At 37.4% G+C, this 27,927-nt stretch overlaps 1 long non-coding RNA gene across 2 annotated transcripts; it reads left to right on the forward strand.

The window, feature by feature from the left end:
- The first annotated feature begins 2,353 nt into the window (after positions 1-2,353).
- LOC142340163 (uncharacterized) lies at positions 2,354-27,917 on the forward strand. 2 transcript variants are annotated; one of them, XR_012759053.1, is made up of 2 exons: positions 2,354-3,706; positions 27,483-27,917. It is a non-coding gene; the product is annotated as an uncharacterized LOC142340163 (long non-coding RNA). The 2 variants fall into 2 exon arrangements; XR_012759052.1 differs by having other exon boundaries at positions 27,493-27,917.
- The last annotated feature ends 10 nt before the right edge of the window (positions 27,918-27,927 follow it).

Raw genomic sequence — 27,927 nt, forward strand, 5'->3', positions numbered from 1 at the left:
GTAACTCATGAGTGATCATCAGCACAGTTTTGTGCGCAAAAAAATGATATTAGGCAACTTGACAAAATGTCTTCATTACGTGTATCAGTCATTGGATGGCATCAAGGGTGACAATGCAGTTGCTTTCACTCCTACTTCTCAAAGACGTTCGACCAAGTACCGCAGAGTCTACTACGAGAAAAACGTGCTTCTTTTGGAGTCGGTGGTTGCTTCCTTGAAATCTTCCACGAATACCCGTTTGGAAGTAAACAATTTGTTCAAATGAATTTTTGTTCCTCTGCAACTCTCGAAATTAAAAGCGGTGTCCCACAAAGTTACCTGCTCGGGTTTCTACTCTTTTGTATCTTTATCAACGACCTACCGTTCAAGTTGATTTTTACTGAACTGTTCTTCTTTGCAGACAATCTGAAGCTCCTTTTCACAAGAAAAACCAAATGACAATATCAAGAAGACCTGAACAGCATTCAGCACTGAGTGACGACCATCAATATGGATCTGGCAGTTGAAAAGTGCGCTGCTCAAAAAAAATACCACCACTCCGGAGAGCCGGTGTTAGGCACAAGCCAAATGCATAGCGCTGACTCCATCAAAGGTATTGGTATTTTTGTAATTTAAGACATGTCCTGGTCTCTACAGGTCCCCAGAAGACTCAAGAAAGCCAACAGGGATCTTTACTTACTGCGAAGAAACATTTCGTCAAAAGCATTGTGTCTTTCAAACTTGAAATATATAAATACATTCTACAGCCAAAAATGCTCTAAGGAATGAACTGCGTACGGTTGAGCCGTGATTCAACCAGAGCCTTAGAGATATTTCAAAAACGTGCCTTGAATTGGGTCTGTTATAACTCCAATCAGAGCAACCTGCAATAGCAACGTCTACTTAACGTACTACCACTCCCGCTCTTCATGCAATACAACGACATCCTGCTCATGTCCAAACTATTTGTGGAAAGAGAACATAACAACACTCCCACTTGAAACCCTGAATTTGATAGATCAACGATGTTTTTCAAGTTGAACAAGTGCAAGAAAGAAAAGAGTTGTGGAGAATTTGTCTACCTGACTGAACGAGTCATTAACAGCATAAACAAACAAAATCCAGTTTGCCAACACTGTTGGTCTAAAATTGCGAAACATGAACTTGATGTGGAACATGGTCGACAACAAAATCTCTGATTCAAGCCCGTGTAAATGGCAACTATGTTGCGACTTCTGTGACATTTGGACTTCGTTCTAATCAGGAGTAATGGGAAAAATCTTACTGATTTCAAACTCCAGAAAGCCACAAAAACAGCAGCAACAAAATTTCTACGTATAGATATTGCTCTGCCCATTAATTCCGCGTAGGTACAGAAAAGCACCATTAAAAGTTACTGAGAAATCGAATTGTTTCTCGTTTTTGCCCCGAGCTTATTACTTGCCCCCCAAACCAAAGTACCATAATTTTATATAAGGATTTACAATTTAATTGCACGTGCTTTGTAACTGGGGGCACAAACCGTACTGAGGTGGCACAATGAGAAAAGATCCGAGAAATCTCTAGCCGTAATCAATTTGAAAAACTTTTCCGTCCGAGCCCCCCTCTTACTGCATGCAAATCCGATTGACATGTGCTCTGTAACGGGGAGGTGTCCGTAAATTAATGAGGGACACAAAACAATAAAAACTACAATTTTTTACACGTTAATACTGATATAAAACAAATTCCGGGCCTATTTTGTTTCGCCCACAACCAGGGCTTTTCTTGCTCCTCAAGTACATTTTATTTATTGTAATATGGCAAGTTGCTATGTGAAATAATGGCACGTGCAGCGGAGGGGGGGGGGGCGGCGTAACACTACAAAGCTCACTAAGTAGAGAAGGAACAAAGTGGACCAGATCTCAATTTATAAAGTAGAACAGCTTGCAAAACATCTAGACAAGGTTCTTCAAAGCAGTAGCTCAAGGCATTTGGGTCTACAAAACTTCTCCTGAGATTATGCTTGGTGAAATTTTACCAAAGTTCATTCCGCATTTTCATCAAAAAACAGCTGTAGAGTTATTTCACGTTTGTCAGGTGGTACACTGCTATTCGATAGGAAGCCAAAAGTTTTTCCTTTTTCACTCTTCATTCCTTCGGAATAACAAAAATTACTAATTTTGACGAGGCTGAGGAATTTGCACAAATTCATTTTAACTAAATCGTTTTGAAAAAGATGTGACCTGCAAAATAAATTGAATTTCAGTTCTAGAACTAGTCCAAGTTCGGACAGTCTTCTGGAGGAAAAAGAAAAAAATACAAAAATGACAAAAACCTTATCCTTTCAATGTTGCACCATCCTTTTTACAATGACAAATATCGGAAGACTTATTCTCTAGATTTGGCTATGAGAAATGGTGCATCATGCCCGGAAAGCTCACTTTCAATGAGAAGATATCACTTCGATTTAACCAAGGGAGAGTTTTGAGATGGAATTGTCGGCAAATGCGGATGGGATCCCGTAAAATTGACATCAGAAATTTGTAATGTAGCGCAGGCTCCTCTTTGCACACAAGGTCATACGGACATCCGCTACTTTGCCAACCAGCTCAATGAGGCCTGCGATGATACCGAAACAGGGTCCTGTCTTCAGACTTTGCAAATAGAACTACAACAACTCGAGCCAACGCTCGACTATATATCAAAGCTAATGGCTTTTTCGATCCAAGTTTTAGCAGAAGTTTGTTTGATGTGAAAGTGCTTTCAATCCGCATGCAAAAAGTTTTTCAGGAAACATGCCGAAATCCTACAAATATCACTCATTCATCAAGAAGTTGAATTACGGGCAAAGGATAATTCAAGACGAGAAAATTCCATACTCTGTCTCAGGGGCGCACGTTCAGTGCCCCTGCGCTTTGCAGTAGAACCGTTAATAGGAATCTTTGTAGAGTAAGGGAGACTGTTGTTCTGAATGTTCCTTTATTTTTTCAGGTAATTTTGGTTCAAAATGACTACACATATTTTACTGCTATTTATCATATTTTTGTATAGTCCTTCTGATGTTTGTCTCTTTTCTGTCTCTACTTCTGGTGCTTTAATTTTTTACAACCGTCAGGATAAAAAAATATTGATAGGAATTTACTTGGTGCCCACGAGTTCACCGACTACACTATTAGGGGACCAGTTTTAATTCAATAGACCTTTTTTTTTAAAAAAAGAACATATTATGGTTTAACAGGTACTGCAAATCATCCATCAATTTAAAACCAGAAGTAAGCGTTTAAGAAAAGAGCTCACCACTTTTGTTTAAGCCAGAGAAAAAGTTGACACGGAGAAATATGTCATTGCCCTCCCCACGAAAATTACTCTTGACTATGGTATAATTACTATGATGTGCGTGTTCATACAATTTTACGAAGAGATGGCGCATATAGTCGTACACATCCAGACAAATTTGCATAAAAATAAATTTCGCACTCCTACTCAACGCTGTTATCTGTCTGCGGGTCCACTGTGGTAATGAATATGTATCTGATATTCAGTACAATTGTAATGGCGTTGTGCGTGATGTAGTGCTTGACACCTATCGTTTCAGTATTTCAACGCAGCACCGAGAAACTAGCTGAGGTGCTATACATTGACCTTATAGGACCACTAAGCTAAAAGCCATTCGAAAGGGAAAGAGCCCCTCAGAAGTACAAAAAGAGCTTCAATTGATTCCGAAGTCAGCAATGAAAACCCTTATGTGAGTAGCCGTATTCAACGTTTATTTTAGTTGAATTAATACATGCAATTGCCCGGCGTAGGCATGAGTGCTTTGTTCGTTGTGATCATGACAAATTTGGGGATGAAATCCGTTGAAAATCAACGCAAGAGAGACTCAACAGAAACGAAAACCTGACACTCCTAGATCTGAATATAAACATCAATGAGGAGAAGAAAGTTAGCTGTCATTGGTATCGGACGCCTACTGACACTGGCTATACATAAATTAGCATAAATTACGGTGTACACATAAATGTGTACACCGTAGCTGCACACAGTGTACACATAAAAAAAACTTTTTTTCTAAAATTCAAATTCTCAAATAATTTTTAATTAAACCAAGAAATATCGACAAGAATTAATTTCCTGTTAAGTGGTTACCAAATAATGTTAATGAGACGCTGCGTTGAAACAATCACCAACAAAAAAATATTTGAGCTAAACCTTCCAAGAGCGAACATCCTTTCAACGCAAAAAAGGCTCAATCTATAAATTAGCACTAGACTTGAAAACACGAAAAGGTGATATTCAAAGTTACACAAAGGGATAAGGTTAAGGTTAATTGGAGTTAAATTTAAAATTCGTTCGATGTGTTAATTGTAAGTTTATGTTGGAAAAGTAGCCTAAATCATTTAAATTTTTTGATAATTTTATTTTTCTTCATTTAAACAATATGTTTCGTTAATATTTCGTTTTTTCGTTGTCAGGTTAACATAGAAACTCTGCTCAACTGAACGGAAATTTTGAAGTGTTTATACATGTCTTTGGTTAACTTTATCTCATAAAGTTAACCAAAGACATGTGTAAACACTTTAAAAATTCCGTTCAGTTGAGCAGCGTTTCTATGTTAACCTGACAACGAACAAACGAAATATTCGAAAAAGTTCGTTTTATTGGATCTGCAAAAGTTGGAATACTTAGATTACAATCTTCAAATATGCCTCGAATGATCATCTGTTTTTGTCTGGTAAAAAGATACTGAATATATACAGACTGCATTTATTTTGAAAAAAATTTAAATAAATTTGTCATCAAACAACTTTCATTTTTATTTATGTGGAGCAGTAGAAGTCATGGATTTCTGGAGGACCAACGGGTTTCCAAAGATTGTAGATCTGTTTGATGATATAAATCTGAAACTGTGTGAGGCAGTAGTAAATGTCACATGTATAAAAAAAAGTACTATGAAACCTTCTGCTTCAGAGTTAAAAATTTAGTTCAAAAACTAATTCTTTACCTGATTTTTGACTGACAACAGGTTGATAGGTGGCAAGGAAACAAATTAGAATTTCAATTCGACCAAGATAGAGCTTCGAACAATATCAAAGAAACCGATGTATCATTGCTGACTTTGTTAGTTTAACGCTTTGACGGAGCCAATATTTGATACTGATAGAAGTTAGGATTTTATTTTCTCAATGAACACCGATCCTTCCATCCAAAAAAACTCTTTTGAATCTTAATTTAATTTAATACTTCTTCTTCTTCTGTATAACCTACTCATTAAATCAGCATCTTCTTTCCATTTTTACCAGAACAACACTCAATTACCTAAACTTATAATACCTTGCGCTTCCGCTAGGGCGGCTGCTATAACGGAGACAAGCACAACACAACTATTTTTAGCAAGGTGCTCATTTCTCAAACAAATCTATTTTTTTATTGTAAAACTGATTCTAACTCAAATTTGACGTCTCCGCATCTCGAATAGGAAGAGGAACTGTGAACTGCTGTCAATATTTGACAAGAAAGACTGCAATCTTCGATTTTTCAATTGAGTAACACCTAACAATTTGAATATCTTAAATCGGGTCGTACTTGTGTTTTGGACGATGAACGGCGTTCAAAATCATCTGTGTTTGGATTTGAGATACTATAACAAAAAGTACTTAACCTCGAGTTTTTTTTTGCTTCTCTTCAATGAAAACACAGCGTCAGCAAGATTTATAAAGCTCTCGTGTTTGAGTGTCAAAAACTTTTCGCTCCTCGAACAGAAAAATGAATTTGCTTGAATGATAACAGCTCTTGAGTAAAACATGGATGACAAATGTTTTGAAACTTATGTTTTACACTTCGAGTCCTTGTCACAACGGCGAGAAAGGAGGCAAATAATGGAAACTTTAATCGGCACCGAGACTGAAGTTGATGAACGGCCGCATTATTTTACGTTAATGTTACAAAAGTCTGCTACTGATTTGTTTTGTACACTTCCTGAAGACCCAAGGTCGGGCTTTGATGAGACTGTAAAACCTGCCAGACAAGATTATAATGAGAAATTGGTAATGACCACGGTAAGGCCAGCTAGTTGAGTGCAGCAGTCTGCTGAAAAAATAAAAAATTTTGCAATGATGTCCAAAATTTAGCCTTAAAGCGTACTTTCAAGAATATACTGAGCTAAGCGAAAATCTCATATTGAGGAATTCGTTGAACGCACAGAAAAGAATCAAGAGCGACCTGAAACAGAACTTGGGCGACGCAGATGTGATGCACATGAGAAAGAACACTCCACATAGAAGCGGCCACGGGAACTCGAAAACAGGTAAACGAGTCACGCATTTGTGCCATCTAATCAAAAGAGAATAATCAGTGAGAAAGTTCGATTAATGATTTAGTCGGATCATTGAAGACCCATCAACCTAGCAGGCAAGATGATTAGAAGTATTGCTCTCAACGGGCGCTGCCAAAAAATGTGTTTGTAGTGAGCGAGGTTCAATAGAAACCGGAGATATAAATAAAATTTATAATAGCTATACCAGAAGCAGATTAAAAACAGACCTATTGCGACAAGAGAAACCAATTGTCTACAACAGGAGGCAAAAACCGAAAGTGAGATCAATTATACAAGAGTCGTGACGAGCAACCAATCGCAGCTGTGAGTTCTGAGAAAAAATTGCAATTGAGATCAACGAAACCATGCATCTAGAGAATGCAGTAATTTTTCTGCATGTACGCACTTTATCCTTTCAAACAAAATGTCCTTTCAAACGTAAATATTGCAGCATGATTTTTGAGAAAAAACCTTAAAAAATATGTTGAAGACTTGGAACGTGACAACTTAGTCGAACCAAAACACACCGATTGGTTAGCATTATCATTAGAAGTAAAGAGTTGGCGGAATCTACGGCTTTGTTGTAGACTATCGCAGTCTACACAAGCAAATCGAGAAATAGGTTTTTTTTCGGTATACTTCCAATAGCACTCGATGGAGAGAGTAAAAAAACTGCTTTTTGTAACACCTCTGGGCCTGTATAACTGGCAAAAAATTTCCTTTGGGACTATCACCCGCACCAAGGTCTCTCGAAATCTAATTGATTTACTTGTTAGCTTCGCCTACAAAATAGATTTGATTTTTTTAGATGACGTTATCGTTCTTGAGAGAATTTTTGAATAACATCTAAACGGTTAGAACTGGTTCTCAAAAGTTCAGCGGAGAATGGATTGAAGATTGAATGACCAATATGCAAGTTTTCGCAAAAGCATTGACTCCCTGGGGCACCTTATATCCCAGAGTGGAGTTGGGGTTGACCCAACAAAAGTATGAGCGATAGAAAGAATGAAAGAACCATCTTCTTTTGAAGACGTCAGGACCTTTTTAGGCATTGTGCGCTATCATCGAAAACCACTTTCCAAAACAAATAGCGGAACTTCTCTACAAATCACTACATAAATCAAAATAATTCGAATGGAGTAAACACTGCAAAAGTGTGGTAACCAAACTAAAGAGGATGTTTTTGGAAGGCCCAGTTTTAATATAATCAAACGATAGGGATCCGTATTCATTAGCTACGGATGCTTCGTTAAAACGTATTGGCGAACTCCTGCCAGAAAATGAGTTTTTTTATGTGCTAGCAAAAGTTTTACCAAATTTAATCATCTGTGTTTGGATTTGAGATATTATAACAAAAAGTACTTAACCTCGAGTTTTTTTTGCTTCTCTTCAATGAAAACACAGCGTCAGCAAGATTTATAAAGCTCTCGTGTTTGAGTGTCAAAAACTTTTCGCTCCTCGAACAGAAAAATGAATTTGCTTGAATGATAACAGCTCTTGAGTAAAACATGGATGACAAATGTTTTGAAACTTAAGTTTTACACTTTGAGTCCTTGTCACAACGGCGAGAAAGGAGGCAAATAATGGAAACTTTAATCGGCACCGAGACTGAAGTTGATGAACGGCCGCATTATTTTACGTTAATGTTACAAAAGTCTGCTACTGATTTGTTTTGTACACTTCCTGAAGACCCAAGGTCGGGCTTTGATGAGACTGTAAAACCTGCCAGACAAGATTATAATGAGAAATTGGTAATGACCACGGTAAGGCCAGCTAGTTGAGTGCAGCAGTCTGCTGAAAAAATAAAAAATTTTGCAATGATGTCCAAAATTTAGCCTTAAAGCGTACCTTCAAGAATATACTGAGCTAAGCGAAAATCTCATATTGAGGAATTCGTTGAACGCACAGAAAAGAATCAAGAGCGACCTGAAACAGAACTTGGGCGACGCAGATATGATGCACATGAGAAAGAACACTCCACATAGAAGCGGCCACGGGAACTCGAAAACAGGTAAACGAGTCACGCATTTGTGCCATCTAATCAAAAGAGAATAATCAGTGAGAAAGTTCGATTAATGATTTAGTCGGATCATTGAAGACCCATCAACCTAGCAGGCAAGATGATTAGAAGTATTGCTCTCAACGGGCGCTGCCAAAAAATGTGTTTGTAGTGAGCGAGGTTCAATAGAAACCGGAGATATAAATAAAATTTATAATAGCTATACCAGAAGCAGATTAAAAACAGACCTATTGCGACAAGAGAAACCAATTGTCTACAACAGGAGGCAAAAACCGAAAGTGAGATCAATTATACAAGAGTCGTGACGAGCAACCAATCGCAGCTGTGAGTTCTGAGAAAAAATTGCAATTGAGATCAACGAAACCATGCATCTAGAGAATGCAGTAATTTTTCTGCATGTACGCACTTTATCCTTTCAAACAAAATGTCCTTTCAAACGTAAATATTGCAGCATGATTTTTGAGAAAAAACCTTAAAAAATATGTTGAAGACTTGGAACGTGACAACTTAGTCGAACCAAAACACACCGATTGGTTAGCATTATCATTAGAAGTAAAGAGTTGGCGGAATCTACGGCTTTGTTGTAGACTATCGCAGTCTACACAAGCAAATCGAGAAATAGGTTTTTTTTCGGTATACTTCCAATAGCACTCGATGGAGAGAGTAAAAAAAACTGCTTTTTGTAACACCTCTGGGCCTGTATAACTGGCAAAAAATTTCCTTTGGGACTATCACCCGCACCAAGGTCTCTCGAAATCTAATTGATTTACTTGTTAGCTCCGCCTACAAAATAGATTTGATTTTTTTAGATGACGTTATCGTTCTTGAGAGAATTTTTGAATAACATCTAAACGGTTAGAACTGGTTCTCCAAAGTTCAGCGGAGAATGGATTGAAGATTGAATGACCAATATGCAATTTTTCGCAAAAGCATTGACTCCCTGGGGCACCTTATATCCCAGAGTGGAGTTGGGGTTGACCCAACAAAAGTATGAGCGATAGAAAGAATGAAAGAACCATCTTCTTTTGAAGACGTCAGGACCTTTTTAGGCATTGTGCGCTATCATCGAAAACCACTTTCCAAAACAAATAGCGGAACTTCTCTACAAATCACTACATAAATCAAAATAATTCGAATGGAGTAAACACTGCAAAAGTGTGGTAACCAAACTAAAGAGGATGTTTTTGGAAGGCCAGTTTTAATATAATCAAACGATAGGGATCCGTATTCATTAGCTACGGATGCTTCGTTAAAACGTATTGGCGAACTCCTGCCAGAAAATGAGTTTTTTTATGTGCTAGCAAAAGTTTTACCAAATTTAAACGTCAATTGTTTAGCAACCATTTGGGAATTATCCGCAATTGTTCAATATATGCAACATTTTAAAAGCTATCTACTTGGTTAATATATTCGGATAAATTGGACTACAGAGCCCTGGTCTCGATAAACATTTCTAGACAAAAAACAAGCGTAATGGAAGCAAGACGGATAGAACCAGTTGGTCAGTTTAATTGTGACATCATGCAAAGTGCAGGATAAAAACCCTCACGCTGACTGTTTGGGGCGCATAAACACAAAAGATGACGAACAAACAGTTTTTGTTAACGCAATTAGGATAGATGCAGAGAATTCCAATATCCCCGTTTGGAGTCGACGTTCTCAATTGTACGGACTGCGGAGTAAAACCGCGGAAATTGGAGCGACGTGAAAAAATACTCAAGCAAGTATACTCTTAGGTCGTAAAAAACAAAACAGCAACCAAGATCATTGAAGAATGGAATTTTTAAAGAGTTATGGAAACACCAGACTCAAAATTCAAATATTTCTCTCAGAGAAGGGAGTTTGTATCAAATACAACAAACAGAGCCTAACTTTGAAGCTTTTTACAAAATGTCAGTGCAATGCAAAAGAAATGCCCGCCGGTTTGAACTGTTGCATGACTCCCCTAGCGCAGATTACTTGGGAGAAAAAAATCAAAGGTCTTGTGAAAGTTTTTATTGGCCTTGCTCGAGAAGCGGCGTAAGGAATTGGATAAAAATCTTTGATGTGTGCCTAAAAATGAAAAGCACCAAGCAGAAACATTGAAATTCCCCTCTCAAAATAGAAACCCAGTCTTCCATTTTGGCAGGCATTGCTCAATATAATGGTTTCATTTCCCTATGTTCAGATTAAAAAAATTACATTGCTTATTGGACATCTCAATTTAGTAAGTGTTATGACGTCGAAGATTTACCCAATCAAGGGCAAAAAACCATGGCCAGATTTTTTGTTGAACGCTGGATAGTGCGATTCTGCTTTCCAATCAACGGACACAGTGACCAAATTTTGAACATTTTGTTGACATCATTCCGCAGTCTTTGCAATGAACTAGGAATACAAAGGACATCCCCAACATCCTACGCACCCACAAGGGGATGCTATGATCGAACAATTGAAGAATGCCTCTCCAAATACATAGACCAAAAAGAAAATGAGTAGACAGAATTTTTGACTTTAGCAATAATGGCCGGCCGATCATCAATCCATTGTGTTCCCAAATAAAGCCAAGCGTAGGTGGCTATGGATGTCCCACTATTACTATATATAGACTGCATCTATAGCACATCAAAGACCTCAATATATTTGACATCAAGTGACTAAGTTTTTCTGAAACAGAATCTGCAAGAAATGCATAGTTTCTTGATTTTGGTCAAGAATGCCAGAAAACAACCTATCCCAATCACTGTAGGGACCGACATACAAAATAGATGAAGAAATTTTATGTTTTAACCCCTTGATAATAAAATAGAGAAACACGAAAATTTACCACTTTATATAGAATACCATACACATTTGTTGAAGTCATCGTGGAAATAAAACGAAGAAGGTTACTAAGGTTCATTATGGCTGATTAAAGATATAAAAACAGAGCAAGGTCATCTACGTCTGGACTTCAGGCGAAACAACAGTTATCGAGAATACAAATCTCAATTTGGATAGCGCTGAAAAAGATGATACAATTGAGATAGAATCATTGACAGAGAGCGAAAGTAATATAAAATCAGAAGATCAACCTGAAGCTGAGAATGCTAAGAATCCGCTAAACACTGCAAATGACATGTCTGAGAATGTACGAGAAATAGGAGGCCCCTAATAAAGATGCCGAGGGAGGAGGTGAATCCTCGTCCAGGCCAGAAGAAAATACAGCATATCGAATGAAAAAGAAGCAGCAGAAAAATACACAGCAAAAACAGAGAAGGTCTACAGAAGCAATTAGTAATACAAAAAATGCAAAGAAAGAGAATGAAATTTGTCAGAGGGCAAAAAAATGGCTCCATAGTCTAGCAGCCAAAAGATAGGTTGCTTATCTCTGATTAGTATCTTTTAATTTCACAGCAGTGTTTCTTGGCCAAACTACGACAGACCAGTAGAATATGAAACCGATGATACGGGAGAAGCTCTTAAACTGTAGTACGAGATCTGTGTTGATGATGCAGACAAAAAGGACTGTACAAATCATAACTGGGAACAGGAGAGCAACACAAATTTCCTTCATCACTGGCCATAGGGAAAAGCAAGGAGAAGAAGAACCACAAGGCGTTGAATGATTCATATGAAAAGGAAATTGCAGATGTCTAGGAGGAGAAATCCCTCAGTGTGTTGTCATCTGGTTTTGATTCTAGATGCAACAAAGCAGAGACCTGACGGTTGGGAGATTACGGCAAAGGAGATGGAGCAAAATCCAGAAACTTTTTTGACAGGCTTTCAGAATTTGTAGGCATCGACAGCTTTGATTTTAGGGGCACAACTGACTCGACTGCAACATGAAGGTTGTGAGGATTAGACAAGTTCTTCGTCATTGAACAGGAGAGAACAAAGCTGCAAGAATCAGTGGAAGCAATTTGAGAGACCATCTTATACTTGTTTGTCCTCAAGGTGTTGCCAATGCGGTAAACAAAATTTATTTTACAAGATAAATTCAACAGGGCAACAAACCTCGCATAGTTAGAGCTCAAAGTTTATTTTTTGTGCAATTGACTATTCCTCAAACCATATATTAGTGCATGGATTGGGAGCATATGTTAACCTTCAGGAAATCCAACAGCTGCATGCTACTCCAAAAGGAAACTCGAGTAATAATATACTGAAGGAAACATTTTGCATTCGTTAACGTGCAGCGTCATTGAAATCAAGATGAGTTAGGAACTCAATGATGTTTGCAACGTGGCCGCATTGTCCAAGATCAAAAAGACTCCATTATCATGTGAGTTAGAGACGTAAGCAGAATAGAAGCTGGAGGTTGTGCACGAACATAATGAGACTCTTCAAGGTTGAGTTACTGCTAGATTTCTTATTTTTATTCGAATTGCAGAACAGTACATAAATGTTGTGTTTATGGCATTTCTTAAGACAAACAGTGAAGCACGGTCAACCTGAACGATTTTGTTTTTTGTGTAATTTGGGTACATTCAAGAAACCAAGACAAGACGATGCAAAGAAATTTCTCTCAGAGCAATTCAAGAAGTAGCACTTTAATGCAGGCAATCTACTGGACGTGACCACACAAAAAAGACGCCAAAGAACAACGATGAGGAATGATGTGGGAGCACAACTGGACATTATTACAGATTGCAAAATGTCTGCTCTTTAACTCAGATTTCTCAAGCTAATGCGTGAGCGATATCCCTTCACGCAACCAAGATAAGAAACTTAGTTGTGGAATGAGGCGAAGAAAGATGCTCAACGGTGTTTATGCAAGGTACGGATCCTTTCATTTGTACATTTGGTATATTATTTAGTTTTGGATGCAGAGTTTTTGGATGCAGAGTCTATGAAATCGAACTTTGTGGGTCTTAAAGAGGGTGGTAACGGATTCCTTGTGTACATACCAAACACCCGCAGAGTGATGGCAGTTCAGCGAGCCTAATTTGGTCTCAGACCTGGACAAAACAGAGGCGCTTTTGGTTGAGTGCTCAAAACAAGAGATCTTGCGCCCAGATTGCGTTCATCCTCACAATGGCAACAGAGAGAAAAAGGGGATTTCTACTGCAATAATGCATTATTGTAGGAGTAGTGGTGCGACGCAGAAAGCGTGCACACTCATAAAACAACACTTAGACGAGAGGTCTGCGATTGTTAAAAAATAGTTATAGAGGAAAGATATAATGCAACAAGAGGAGTCAAAGAGGCACAGAGTCACTAATAAACAGTGAGCCGGGAGATTTATCATCTATCTGCAATTGTGCAATAATGGAGGAGTAGTGGCGCGACGCAAAAAGCGTGCACACTCATAAAACAACACTGACGCGAAAAGTCTGCGATTGTTAAAAAACAGTTATAGAGGAAGGATATAATACAACCAGAGGGAGTCATAGAGACTCAGAGTCACTACTACATAGTGAGCCGGAAGATTTTTTATCCAGAAAGACGGCTAACCATTCAGAACCCGTAGTTTGATGTCAGTTTGAGGATAGAAACCAAAATAGTCTATCTAGAAGCAACGTTTTAAATGAAAGAGAGAGGGAGATTTCACAGTTTTCTGAGCCTCAAAAACAGACAGGATAAGGGTAAAGTTGCAGGCGATCAAGTTTGCTTAGTAGAGATATTCCATTCCTTGTGCTGTTCTACATGGAACAACTGAAGTAATCATGGACTCCAGTTTATTTGAGTTTGAAGCTCAAGAAAGACAGAGCAGGAGACAAAAAAGTAGAGCAAAAATTTGATGAAATTTGGTTGTATGACCTCCTTATCTGGGCAAACAGACGAGGCCAGAAACCTTGTGCACAGTTAACAATCTGTCCAGACACATGAATGAGCCTACAAATCAGCCCTTGTTATGCCTCGATTGATTCTTATTTTATCTTTGGGCTCTAATACGTTTAAAAGACACAAAGGAGATTTACGCAGGAGAGCTTAGACTTTGTGGAAAAAAATGATGCTGACTTGTTTGGAGGTGTAACTGATTTATTGTCAACAATGGTCTATCAACAAACGTTTGATTATTGACTCGGACAAAGCTGACGTTACACGAGAACTTTGAGATAGAGGAAAGATATAATGCAACAGGAGGGAGTCAAAGAGGCACAGAGTCACTAATAAGCAGTGAGCCGGAAGATTTATCATCTATCTGCAATAGTGCAATAATGGAGGAGTAGTGGCGCGAGGCAAAAAGCGTGCACACTCATAAAACAACACTGATGCGAGAAGTCTGCGATTGTTAAAAAACAGTTACAGAGGAAGGATATAATACAACCAGAGGGAGTCAAAAAGACTCAGAGTCACTACTACATATTGAGCCGGACGATTTTTTATCCAGAAAGGCGGCTAACCCTTCAGAACCCGTAGTTTGATGGCAGTTTGGGGATAGAAACCAAAATAGTCTATCTAGAAGCAATGTTTTAAATGAAAGAGAGAGGGAGATTTCACAGTTTTCTGAGCCTCAAAATCAGACAGGATAAGAGTAAAGTTGCAGGCGATCAAGTTTGCTTAGTAGAGATATTCCATTCCTTGTGCTGTTCTAAATGGAACAACTGAAGTAATCATGGACTCCAGTTTATTTGAGTTTGAAGCTCAAGAAAGACAGAGCAGGAGACAAAAAAGTAGAGCAAAAATTTGATGAAATTTGGTTGTATGACCTCCTTATCTGGGCAAACAGACGAGGCCAGAAACCTTGTGCACAGTTAACAATCTGTCCAGACACATGAATGAGCCTACAAATCAGCCCTTGTTATGCCTCGATTGATTCTTATTTTATCTTTGGGCTCTAATACGTTTAAAAGACACAAAGGAGATTTACGCAGGAGAGCTTAGACTTTGTGGAAAAAAATGATGCTGACTTGTTTGGAGGTGTAACTGATTTATTGTCAACAATGGTCTATCAACAAACGTTTGATTATTGACTCGGACAAAGCTGACGTTACACGAGAACTTTGAGATAGAGGAAAGATATAATGCAACAGGAGGGAGTCAAAGAGGCACAGAGTCACTAATAAGCAGTGAGCCGGAAGATTTATCATCTATCTGCAATAGTGCAATAATGGAGGAGTAGTGGCGCGAGGCAAAAAGCGTGCACACTCATAAAACAACACTGATGCGAGAAGTCTGCGATTGTTAAAAAACAGTTACAGAGGAAGGATATAATACAACCAGAGGGAGTCAAAAAGACTCAGAGTCACTACTACATATTGAGCCGGACGATTTTTTATCCAGAAAGGCGGCTAACCCTTCAGAACCCGTAGTTTGATGGCAGTTTGGGGATAGAAACCAAAATAGTCTATCTAGAAGCAATGTTTTAAATGAAAGAGAGAGGGAGATTTCACAGTTATCTGAGCCTCAAAAACAGACAGGATACGGGTAAAGTTGCAGGCGATCAAGTTTGCTTAGTAGAGATATTCCATTCCTTGTGCTGTTCCAAATGGAACAACTGAAGTAATCATGGACTCCAGTTGATTTGAGTTTGAAGCTCAAGAAACACAGAGCAGGACACAAAAAAGTAGAGCAAAAATTTGATGAAATTTTGTTGTATGACCTCCTTATCTGGGCAAACAGACGAGGCCAGTAACCTTGTGCACAGTCAACAATCTGTCCAGACACATGAATGAGCCTACAAATCAGCCCCTGTTATGCCTCGATTTATTCTTATTTTATCTTTGGGCTCTAATACGTTTAAAAGACACAAAGGAGATTTACGCAGGAGAGCTTATATTTTGTGGAAAAAATTGATGCTGACTTGTTTGGAGGTGTAACTGATTTATTGTCAACAATGGTCTATCAACAAACGTTTGATTATTGACTCGGACAAAGCTGACGTTACACGAGAACTTTGAGATAGAGGAAAGATATAATGCAACAAGAGGGAGTCAATGAGGCACAGAGTCACTAATAAACAGTGAGCCGGAAGATTTATCATCTATCTGCAATAGTGCAATAATGGAGGAGTAGTGGCGCGACGCAAAAAGCGTGCACACTCATAAAACAACACTGACGCGAGAAGTCTGCGATTGTTAAAAAACAGTTATAGAGCAAGGATATAATACAACCAGAGGGAGTCAAAGAGACTCAGAGTCACTACTACATAGTGAGCCGGAAGATTTTTTATCCACAAAGACGGCTAACCATTCAGAACCCGTAGTTTGATGTCAGTTTGGGGATAGAAACCAAAATAGTCTACCTAGAAGCAACGTTTTAAATGAAAGAGAGAGGGAGATTTCACAGTTTTCTGAGCCTCAAAATCAGACAGGATAAGGGTAAAGTTGCAGGCGATCAAGTTTGCTTAGTAGAGATATTCCATTCCTTGTGCTGTTCCAAATGGAACAACTGAAGTAATCATGGACTCCAGTTGATTTGAGTTTGAAGCTCAAGAAACACAGAGCAGGACACAAAAAAGTAGAGCAAAAATTTGATGAAATTTTGTTGTATGACCTCCTTATCTGGGCAAACAGACGAGGCCAGAAACCTTGTGCACAGTCAACAATCTGTCCAGACACATGAATGAGCCTACAAATCAGCCCCTGTTATGCCTCGATTAATTCTTATTTTATCTTTGGGCTCTAATTCGTTTAAAAGACACAAAGGATATTTACGCAGGAGAGCTTATATTTTGTGGAAAAAATTGATGCTGACTTGTTTGGTGGTGTAACTGATTTATTGTCAACAATGGTCTATCAACAAACGTTTGATTATTGACTCGGACAAAGCTGACGTTACACGAGAACTTTGAGATAGAGGAAAGATATAATGCAACAAGAGGGAGTCAAAGAGGCACAGAGTCACTAATAAACAGTGAGCCGGAAGATTTATCATCTATCTGAAATAGTGCAATAATGGAGGAGTAGTGACGCGACGCAAAAAGCGTGCACACTCATAAAACAACACTGACGCGAGAAGTCTGCGATTGTTAAAAAACAGTTATAGAGCAAGGATATAATACAACCAGAGGGAGTCATAGAGACTCAGAGTCACTACTACATAGTGAGCCGGAAGATTTTTTATCCAGAAAGACGGCTAACCATTCAGAACCCGTAGTTTGATGTCAGTTTGAGGATAGAAACCAAAATAGTCTATCTAGAAGCAACGTTTTAAATGAAAGAGAGAGGGAGATTTCACAGTTTTCTGAGCCTCAAAATCAGACAGGATAGGAGTAAAGTTGCAGGCAATCAAGTTTGCTTAATAGAGATATTCCATTCCTTGTGCTGTTCCAAATGGAACAACTGAAGTAATCATGGACTTCAGTTGATTTGAGTTTGAAGCTCAAGAAACACAGAGCAGGAGACAAAAAGTAGAGCAAAAACTTGATGAAATTTGGTTGTATGACCTCCGTATCTGGGCAAACAGACGAGGCCAGAAACCTTGTGCACAGTTAACAATCTCTCCAGACACATGAATGAGCCTACAAATCAGCCCTTGTTATGCCTCGATTGATTCTTATTTTATCTTTAAGCTCTAATAAGTTTAAGAGACACAAAGGAGATTTACGCAGGAGAGCTTTTAATTTGTGGAAAAAAATGATGCTGACTTGTTTGGAGGTGTAACTGATTCATTGTCAACAATGGTCTATCAACAAACGTTTGACTATTGACTCGGACAAAGCTGACGTTACACGAGAACTTTGAGATACAGATAATGATAAGAGAAAAAGGGATAGCAAAAATGGGATCTCCAGATTTCATTAAAACTGCTATTCAGCAAATCTGTCATTGTACATGAATAAATCCAGTTCCCCCGATTTTTGCAAAAAACTTTAGTTAGAGCAAAACAAAGCCGCGCGATGCACCAGTTTGGTGTCAAGTGGGCTGTCCCCCACTTGAAAAGTGAGGAACCTGCGTATCTGGAACAACAACAGGAATTTTTGAAACAAAGATCAGATAGAGAGAATTAGTATGACGAACAATTAAATATTTTTATGTTTGAAACAGGCTTGTAAAAACTGATATTTGGAAATGGCCATTTCCCTGCTCGGACAGGGTTTCATCACATGCAGCAGCCGAGAAAATTGGTCTCAACTGCGTCCTGGTACGGTTTGATCATAGTAGCATCAAGAAGCTTGGCATTGATCTTTGTTTTCAAGAAAGCTCTAGAAGCAAAATTAAAATGGAGGAAAGGGGGAGATTACACAGGTTTCTGAGCGTCAGAGCCGGATGAAGACAAATTTGCATTCGATCAAGAGTGTTTCGTAGAGATTTTTTTGAGCTGTTTTAAATGGAATAACTGAAACACTTAAGGACTCCAGCTGACTTGAATTTGAAATTCAAAAAAATTCAGAGCGGGGGCAAGAATGAAGAGCAAAGAGTTCGATAGAATTTGGCAGAATCACATCCTCATCAAACAGACGAGGACAGGCATTATGTGCACAGTTAACATTCTGTCCAGACACATGAAAACATCTACAGGACACCACTTGCTAAGCGTAAAAAGCTTCTTTTTTTCTTTGAGCTTTTATAGGTATGAAAAAAACAAATGAGGTTTACCCAGAGAGGTTATGATTTAGTAGTGGCAAGAGATGCTGGCTTGTTTGATAGCGTGAACGACTGAAAATCAACAATGAACTGATATTTCAAGCTCATTAGACGTATCGAAGCACTTAGTTTGGTGTCAAGAGACTATCATTTGCTCTACCTTCAGTAGTACACCAGAGCATGGCAGAAGCAGTTTCGCTAGCACTCAAACTGAAGTGACTTCTAGAGGTTTTTTCAACCAACAAAGATATCCTATTGCACAAACTGTCCCAAAACCAAGTTATGCGCAATAGAAGCAATTACAATGACAAAAAATTTGACTTCGTTTGGGTGAGACGGATGATGAGATTAAAAAAAAACTCATTACCTTACTACTGATAAAAAGGCATCTTCACAAAATCCTTACTTTTTATTGAATATGGAAACTTTCAGTTTAATCCTGCTGTTTTTTCCATGGTACTGAGAATTGTGGGAGATACTATGGTTATTGTAAAAATTGAATCCATTTGTTAGCAGAGAGAGCAATAATTTTTAAAAGTTTAAATTCTGTTTAAAGAACAGAATAAGAAGCAAAACTTATTTTTTTCTGTCTGTTTTTAGTTGAATCCTGTGCTTTTTTATTTTTCGTATGAAACTTTTTCGCACACAGTAAGAGAAACTGGCCATAGATAAAAAATGAAATCTTGAACGACGAAGGTCTCGGCATGAAAAGCAGAGTTGAGTTACTTTTGAAATGAGTATGAAATTTTCGGATCTTTTCGATTTATTGTTTCTTTTTTTTGATGATGTATATCAGTTGTTATATAAAATTATCGATTTTACATCGCCAGATTTGTAGAAATATTTTCCGTTGAATTGCAAATGGAAAGAAGAAACCAAAATTTCTTTTAAAGAAGTATGGAAGAAAATTTTTCTTCCGTATCTCCAAAGCTGTCAAAAAGCTTTCAATATTCTGATGGAGAATTTTCAAGATTTAGACATCTTTATGCAGGTCGATTGGAAGAATTTGTGACAATTTGTCCTTAATTTTTTAAAAAAGAAGAGCTAGAACTTTTTTTATTTGTTGAAATTCAACTTATGTTCGTTTTTCTTTTTAATTTTTTTTTCTATAATAAATTTTCAGCCCTTCTGAAATCGCAATAAATCAAAAAAAGTTAGACCATGGACTCGTACAAAGTGGCCGATATACGACAAATTTGATGTAAAAAATAAGATAAGAGAAAAAAATGCAAAGTATCCAAGGGAATTCAAGATTTTATTGATACACCTATCCAGGAAATATGTCACTGAACAAGGAAAAATCCATTTCCGCGGTATTTTTGCAAAGGAAACTTTAGTTAGAGCAAAACAAAGCAGTGCGATGCAACAGTTTGGTGTCAAGCGGGTTGTCCTCCACTTGAAAACGGAGCAAGCTGTGTATCTGGAACAGCAACAGGAAATTGTGAAACAAAGATCCGATAGAGAGAATTGTATGTTGAACAATACAATATGTTTATTTTTGAAACAGGCTTGTAACAACTGATGACAACTGATACCTACCCGTTGTTTTTGCGAGAAATTTTTCAGTTAGAGCAGAAGGTTGCTGCTAAATATTTTATAAAAGTAAATTTTTCACTTTTAACCTACACTTTTTGTGTTTACATCAAAAATTTTTAACATATCGACTTTTGCAGTTGCCGAAACATTCAAAAAACTGTTTGTTAACAATGATGAGTTCGCCAAATTGGGAGAGGATAACTAGCTGGTGAAAAGTTTTGTAAAATCACACGAGAAACTTTACTACGCATGATAAAATTGTTTATAGGGGTATCAGGCTTGAATAAGGTTTGAAATAATTTTGATTATTCTCGTTCACTTGATTTTTTGTTCTTATTTCTTAATTTTTTATTATTAGTTTTTTTTCAATTTCCATCTACTTGACCTTGCTTCAGCGTGTGAAATTCTCTCATTTGGTTTGTGTGCAGTCATTGGTTCTTATCTAATAAAGTTCCCATTCCCATTAGTTGTTTCTTCGTTTTGTTTCACGCTAGTGTTTTTTTTGTTTCCAGTGGTGGCAGCATAATTTGAGGAAACTTTTTTTCAAAAAATTTGAACGTTTTCAACAAAAACTGAGAGGTATATTGGAACATTCCCTTATAAGCACAGAGTCGCGTGGGCTGTTTGTTGCCATCACGTCCGGTATCTTAACAATGAATATAATATTTTGAAACTTTCTGTGAAAAAAATGTTCATTTGAACCTCAGCATATTATTTAATTTTCGACGCTAGTGCTTGTATTCGATATTCAAAAAGTCACATCAGTTCATATGGTTATTAATTTTCAAAAAAATTTTTTTGCTGTGTGCAGACTATAAGTTAATCGTATTTTTGATAACCAAAAATACTAAATGATCTGAACTTCAGAAGCTCCTTTGAGTGATTTTTGTAGTTTTTGACCAGGAGCCCAATTTGGATTTGTTCAAGTCAGCTAAGTTCAACTGGTTTTCATTTCAGAAACAAAATTAAATAAACTCCAGCAAACTTACGTTGTTTTATGATAATTCATCCCACTGAACTTTTGATAAACTATCTATACCCAATTGGCAGAGCATAATCAATTTTGTCAGATACCAGACATTATTATCATTTATGAGATTATTAAAAGAAAAAAACAACCGCACTCTTTGGCAAATAATGAAGATATTTGTTCACATACTCTGAGCAGTCCATGTATTTGAAAGATAACTGTTCAGTATATATATTGAAAGTTGAAACAAGTTTGCTCACTATCAACCGCACTTCTGTAGTAAGTTAACGACTGCTTTTTGAGTACTTCAGAAAAACATCTCTCTAAGATAGATAAAGGTAAGTTTTTTATTTTAATCTTAAAAAAAATTACATTAATTTTGTACTTAATAGTACAAGGATGTGTCAAAAGATGCATTTTCAGAATAAACTTTAAATCAAATGTTGACGCCAAATAAAGAAATTACCCAAATTGTTTTTCAAGATTTGTAGTTCAAATTCATAAGAACCGGTAAAAGTACCAATGAAATGCGACACTAATTTTGAAATAGTTACTGGACTATGTTCGATTAAGATTGTACAGCTTTCGCAAAAAAGGCACTTGATGTGTCAAGATAGCAACACATTGCGGAACAGGGAGGGCAGAAGACAACTATTTATCTTGTTTTTCAAATATAATACTTAGAACCACTGCTCTAGAGCACCGAAAGGTACTTTTCCTTCGTCGAGTGGTGTCTTATTGAGAAAATAATTATCCTTTCTATAGCATAAGAGAAATCGAAGTGTCGTCATGCTTTCCTATAGTAAATCTTTCAATAAAAAGCCACACTTTCAACACCTGAAGAAACAGGTCCGAATAAATATATTTGTTGACAACCCAAGAGGAGACTTGTGACCCAAGGGAGCTCTGATCCGACCGACCGACTTGGGTCAAGCACAGAGCGGTTATACCACAAACCTTTCATGGTCCTGCAGCACCTCTATGGCCTGGATATATTCTGACACGTTCGTCGGTTTGTATTGGCATCTTTATGAATCAACCAGCTTTGAAAACAAATAATAATAAAAACTACGTTTTGCCTCATTCGGACCCATTTCAAACCAGCTTTTTGTCTTTGAATTTCCATTCTCTGTTGGATGCCTGCAGGCAGATCATCGAGTTGAGGCATTGCAAGCTTGTCAAAATCAGTTCGATCTTGATTTTTCAGCTCACACCGGGCCGAGGAATTTGGCCAAAATTATGTAAGATCAGCGGCAACTAGCGTTGACAAGTTGGAAAATTCACCGCATTTTTCTTACAATTTTTGCGTTGAATGCGTTGAATTTAAAGACAAAAATTCAACGCATTCAACGCAAAATTATGTAAGAAATGACGGTGAATTTTCAAACTTGTCAACGCTAGTTGCCGCTGATCTTACATATTTAGAGTTGGATTTAGCGTAGATCGTACATATTTAGCGTAGAATATAGCGTAGATCTTACATAAAAGCGTTGAATTTAGCGTAGATCTTACATAAATTTGCGTTGAATTTAGCGTTGATCTTACAAAAAAGCAGTCTTCACTCGAACTATTAACCTCAAATTGCGTATGGGACTCGAACTACTAACCTCCTGCTTGCTTGTCGCCTCTTCTACCATTGTGCCACAGTACCTGGGTTTCCTTAAGAGCCGCAATCCTTATCAAGCGTAGATCTAACATATTTTGCGTTGGATTTAGCATAGATCTTACGTAATTTGCGTTAATTTTAACATAGATCTTACATAATTTGCAGTGAGATTAGCGTAGAACTTGCAAATATTTCGTTGAATTTAGCGTAGATCTTACATCTTTTTCATTGAAATCAGCATAGATCTTACAAATTTGGCGCTGAATTTCGCGTAGATCTTACAAGTTTTGCGTTGAATTTAGCCGAGCTCTTAAATAAATTCAACGTTTTCAACGCATTTGCCATGTGAGGCGTACCGGGAAAAAAAATTTTTTTTTTAAAGTTTTGAAAAAAATGAATTCCTAAAATGATCTGAAATGGTTTTTGCTCCGTAAGAGAGCATTCAAATGCTATTTTTTCATGACTTCATTTTTCTCCATTCTGCAGTATAGGGGTCGAGACAGTAAAAAAATTAATCTTTTGAAAGAAAGCTTGAAAAATTTGAAATCGAAAAGTGGTCTGAATCTGATTTTGCACTTTAAAAGAGCACTAAAAACTGATTTATTTCTATCTTCATGTTTCTCACTTTTGCAGTATAGAGGTCGAGACAGTGAAAAAAATTGATTTTTCGAAAAAAAACTTGAAAAGGTTTCGAAATCTTAAAATGGTCTGAAATGGACTTTGCACTGTAAAAGAGCACAAAAAGTTATTTTTTTGCTGATTTCGCTTTTCTCACCTGTGAAATAAAAGGTCGAAACAGTGAAAAAATTATTTTTTTGGAAAAAAACTTGGAAAATTTTGAAAACTACGCAAAATTTCATAGCTAAATATTTAAGATTGGCGTTGAACGCGTTGAATTTATGTAAGATCTGCGCAAAATTCAACGCTAAACATGTAAGATCTACGCTAAAATTCAACGCTAGATATGCATTATTCGCGTTGAATGAATTGAATTTATGTAAGGTCTACGCTAAATTCAACGCTTAATATATCCGATCTACTCAAAATTTCATCGCAAAATATGTAAGTTTGGCGTTCAATGCGTTGAATTTATCTAAGATCTACGCCAATATTCGACGCTAAATAAGTAAGAACTACGCCAAAATTCAAAGCAAAATATGCGTTGAATGCGTTTAATTTATGTAAGATCTACGCTAAAATTCAACGCTAAATAATTAAGATCTACGCCAAAGTTCAACGCAAAATAGGTAAGGTTGGCGTTGAATGCGTTGAATTTATATAAGAACTACGCTAAATTGAACGCTAATTATGTAAGATCTACGCTAAAGTTCAACGCTAAATATGTAAGATCTACGCCAAATTTCAAGGCGAAATTTGTAAGGTTGACGGTGAATGCGTTGAATTTGTGTTAAACCTACGCTAAAATCAACGCTAAATATGTAAGATCTACACGAAAAACTAACGCTAAATATTTAAGATCTACGCCAAAACTCAATGCAAAATTATGTACGGTTGGCGTTGAAGGCGTTGAATTTATGTAATATCTACGCTTAAGCGTACATCTTTCATAAATTCAACGCATTCAACGCCAATCTTACATAATTTTGTGTTCTTAGCGTCGACACCTCGGTCCGGGAGCTCCCCCTCTCCGTATCGGATCTTCTTATCATACGATTCATGGAGCAGTTCGCTCGTTGAATCGATCTCGGGTTCTGATCATGAAATAAAACTTGAAAGCTAAGGCACTTTCGGATTATCTAATTCACTCAGAAGAGATCTAAGATACAATCCATAAACCGTCCTCCACAACCAAAAGTCTCTGAACATCAGTGCAAAATTGAAAATTTTTGTTTCTACCGACAAAATTAGTTCTCAGGAACAAGCACCCAGACGATCAGAAATGAAAACATCCTGTGACTCCTCAACTAGTTTAACACAGCAGATGAATGAGCTTACATTTGATGATGGCAAGTCTTGTTTCCTGATTCTAATTGAAGCCATGCTTTTTACCCCGAAAAAAATTACTTTTATAAAGTTTTTTATTGGAAAAAAACACCGTTTAGACATTTCCAAAATGAGATACCTGCATTGGGGTTCAGACTACGATGAATGAGTAAGCTCAGATTTGGTTTGGGCGAATTCTCAATTCACCCAAGTCTTGCCGACAACAAAAAACATACAATCTGCATCAAAAGAATTTGATATAGCAGGCCCCATTATCAATCCAAAAAAACTATCGGACTTGAATTTTGTTTGTAATAAAACTATTCCGACACTTCGGTTTATACTCGTAAACTTTGAAAGCGGTAGTTTGAAATTATAACATTAACCATAGAGGACTGTATTTCAAATAGCGACAGTGTTAATAAATAGAAAAAAAAAGTTCGCGAAAAAAATGTCTAAAACTTGCTTCGTAACGCTGGAAGGAAAAACTGAAGGTGGAAAAACGATACTAAACAAGAGGAAAATTTACTGGTAAATAGATTTGAGCGATAGATATCCGTTGATTATGCGGCTCCTCTGAGGCAAGCAAAAAAATACAAGAATTCAATTGAGGAACTTGCTTCATGAGCCAAAAACTTCATCTTTGAGGATTTTTTGGCCGTGCGGCAAAAATTTGGACATCGCAAAGAATAGCAGAGGACAACACTCATTGGTCTTGAAAAACTCTATCCAAGGGAAAAGGAAAGTCTTCACTCGAGGGAAGAATAAAATTGCAAAGCTTATCAATTCAACGAAGCAAAAGTGTTCTAACAACTCCAGACCATCCAGAATTATAGCCGCTGGACGGTCCAAAATGAACTCAGAGCATCTTTCTCACGCCTTCAATTGTTCAATTTCCGATCAATCCAAGCCTGCAATTATATCCCCAACCAAATTAGTGAACCTGGTTAGCACAGGCCGATTCCTGAGTTGTTTCGCCCCAAAACTGTGTAGTGAGTAATCACCAGAAGTGAAGAAAAAGGAATCCAGCGTCAGACCCATTGCTGTTTTTTAAAACATATGGCTTCTTTTTGCCAACTGTCTCGCAAGAAAAGCAACTTCATTTCTCTGCAGGCTGCACAAGTATTTTGCATGCCGCAAAGAGAACCCTTGAAAAAACCGCAGAAAACTAAATAATGGGAGGTAATCATTTTTGAAATCAGACACGCGTTTAATTCAGCCAAGCGCAGTAGTTTTCTAAGCTCAACAAAACTTTGATTCCCAGTATAGTGTTCTTTGCCTCCTTTGGTTTCTCGCTTCGTCGTTATTTGTTTTACAACAGCTCAACGGCTGACATACAGTCTCTAGTGCAAGAAGTAGTTTTTTTGGGCCTGGATATCCTACTTTATTGGCTTGGTGGGCCACAAAAATTCTACTTTCTGCGATATAAATTTATTCTTCTTCAAAAGAATCAAGGAGGATCTTGGAAAAGAGGATCATTGTTCAGGTAAAAATGCTAACTGGCCATAATCCCATCTGAAGGCGTTCAATTTGGTAGGCCAGTTGAACAATTGTTTGATATGGCAACCACGCACCTCTCACAAAGACAAATTGAAAAGGTACTTGGTGACTCCGACTAAAATAAATTTATGAGAAAACAAAACTCCACTAGAGATAAGCTCGCTTGTTATCCCTTTCTCTACCACCGATCAGGTGCCTGATTATTCGAAGCTCCCATCATTGCGCTTGGAGTACACTTTTCTCCGATATATTTGAGCAAAAGGGTTTATAGTCCAACAGCAACTCCAGACCGGCCGATATAATCTTACCTGTATGGAATTGTGGTTAGCCAGAAATTTTGGCTGTTAACGGCATGTCTCTTTTACAATGGAGCGCTATCACAAACGCGGCGGAGAAGATTTGTTTAGCTCTCTCAACTGCTGGCGAGAAGATGTAGGAACAGCATGCTCAGAGGTGTAGCGAAGTCATTTTTTTATTGAAACGGCCCTTTAACAAAACGGATTGCCATTCTGGCTACTGACAGAAGCCACAAGCCTGTTGGATTATCTTTAGCATTCAGAAGGTTCGCTCAATCTGTCTCCGTTATAGCTACTGAAGGGTCTGCAGTCTTGCTGATTGCATGAGGCCCTAGATAAAAGGCAAATATGAAACGCGAGAAAATTTCTTTATCCTTTTCTCACACATTACAGGGGGACTCTTCTCCGATATTTGTGCCACCCAATGAGGGGGGAAAATCAGTATTGATCCGTTTTTGATGCCTCACCCGATGTGAGGGAAGCCCAAAATTTTCTGTTTTATCATATTGGTCGTTGCGAGAATGATTCCTTCGCTGATTCGAACTGAACCGATAACTGATGAAAACAACAATGAATAGCTATGAACCAAGCTTTTACACTCATTCATGAAGTATTTAAATCATTAAAATAATAATATAGTATATGAATTATGTTATTGTCTGGATACAGTAGTTTTCTATTATTGAATAACACTTGAATTGAGCCGTTTTTATTTTTAGCTATAACTTTTCGTCTCAAAGTTTAGTTTTGAATACCATCGTTTAAATAAAAACTCTCTGCTTTTTAACCTGCGCACAATTTGCTCAAAGTTAACTAAAATTTCAAGGCCTCTTTTCTGTGAAATAATCTGATCTTCCAATGTCCAAGAAATTTGCAACCATAACATGACCAACTGTTTTTTAGACTGTTTTAGTCAACATTCTCAACCCGATATGCTTCTAAAATTTGTGATTCTGCTCGACCTTTGCTTGTTCTTTGTCCATTGCAATTTGATGTACGAAAGCAATCTCGGTACAGCAACCCTCTGAAACGAGATCAATCTGGTTTGGCTTCTCATCCCTTCGAGAAAAGGAACTTGATGAGTTGTGACGATTACACCGATTGTGATCTAACTGAGATCTGTCATTTTGACGAGTGTGTAACATACAGTTGTCCATGTCCTAACTGGGAGTACAACTGTATTATGGATATTTGCATACCTGTAGAGAGATACATCAACTGAACAAAGTGACAATGAAAACAATCCATAAACAACAAACTGTCTAACTCTGTTTTGTATCTACCATAAAACGCTGTAAATTTGGGCTTATATAAATATAATTTTTTTTCATTTTTGAATCTTAATTTT

This window comes from Convolutriloba macropyga, chromosome 5, assembly GCF_964194025.1.
Source record: "Convolutriloba macropyga chromosome 5, txConMacr16.3, whole genome shotgun sequence".
NCBI lineage: Eukaryota > Metazoa > Xenacoelomorpha > Acoela > Convolutidae > Convolutriloba > Convolutriloba macropyga.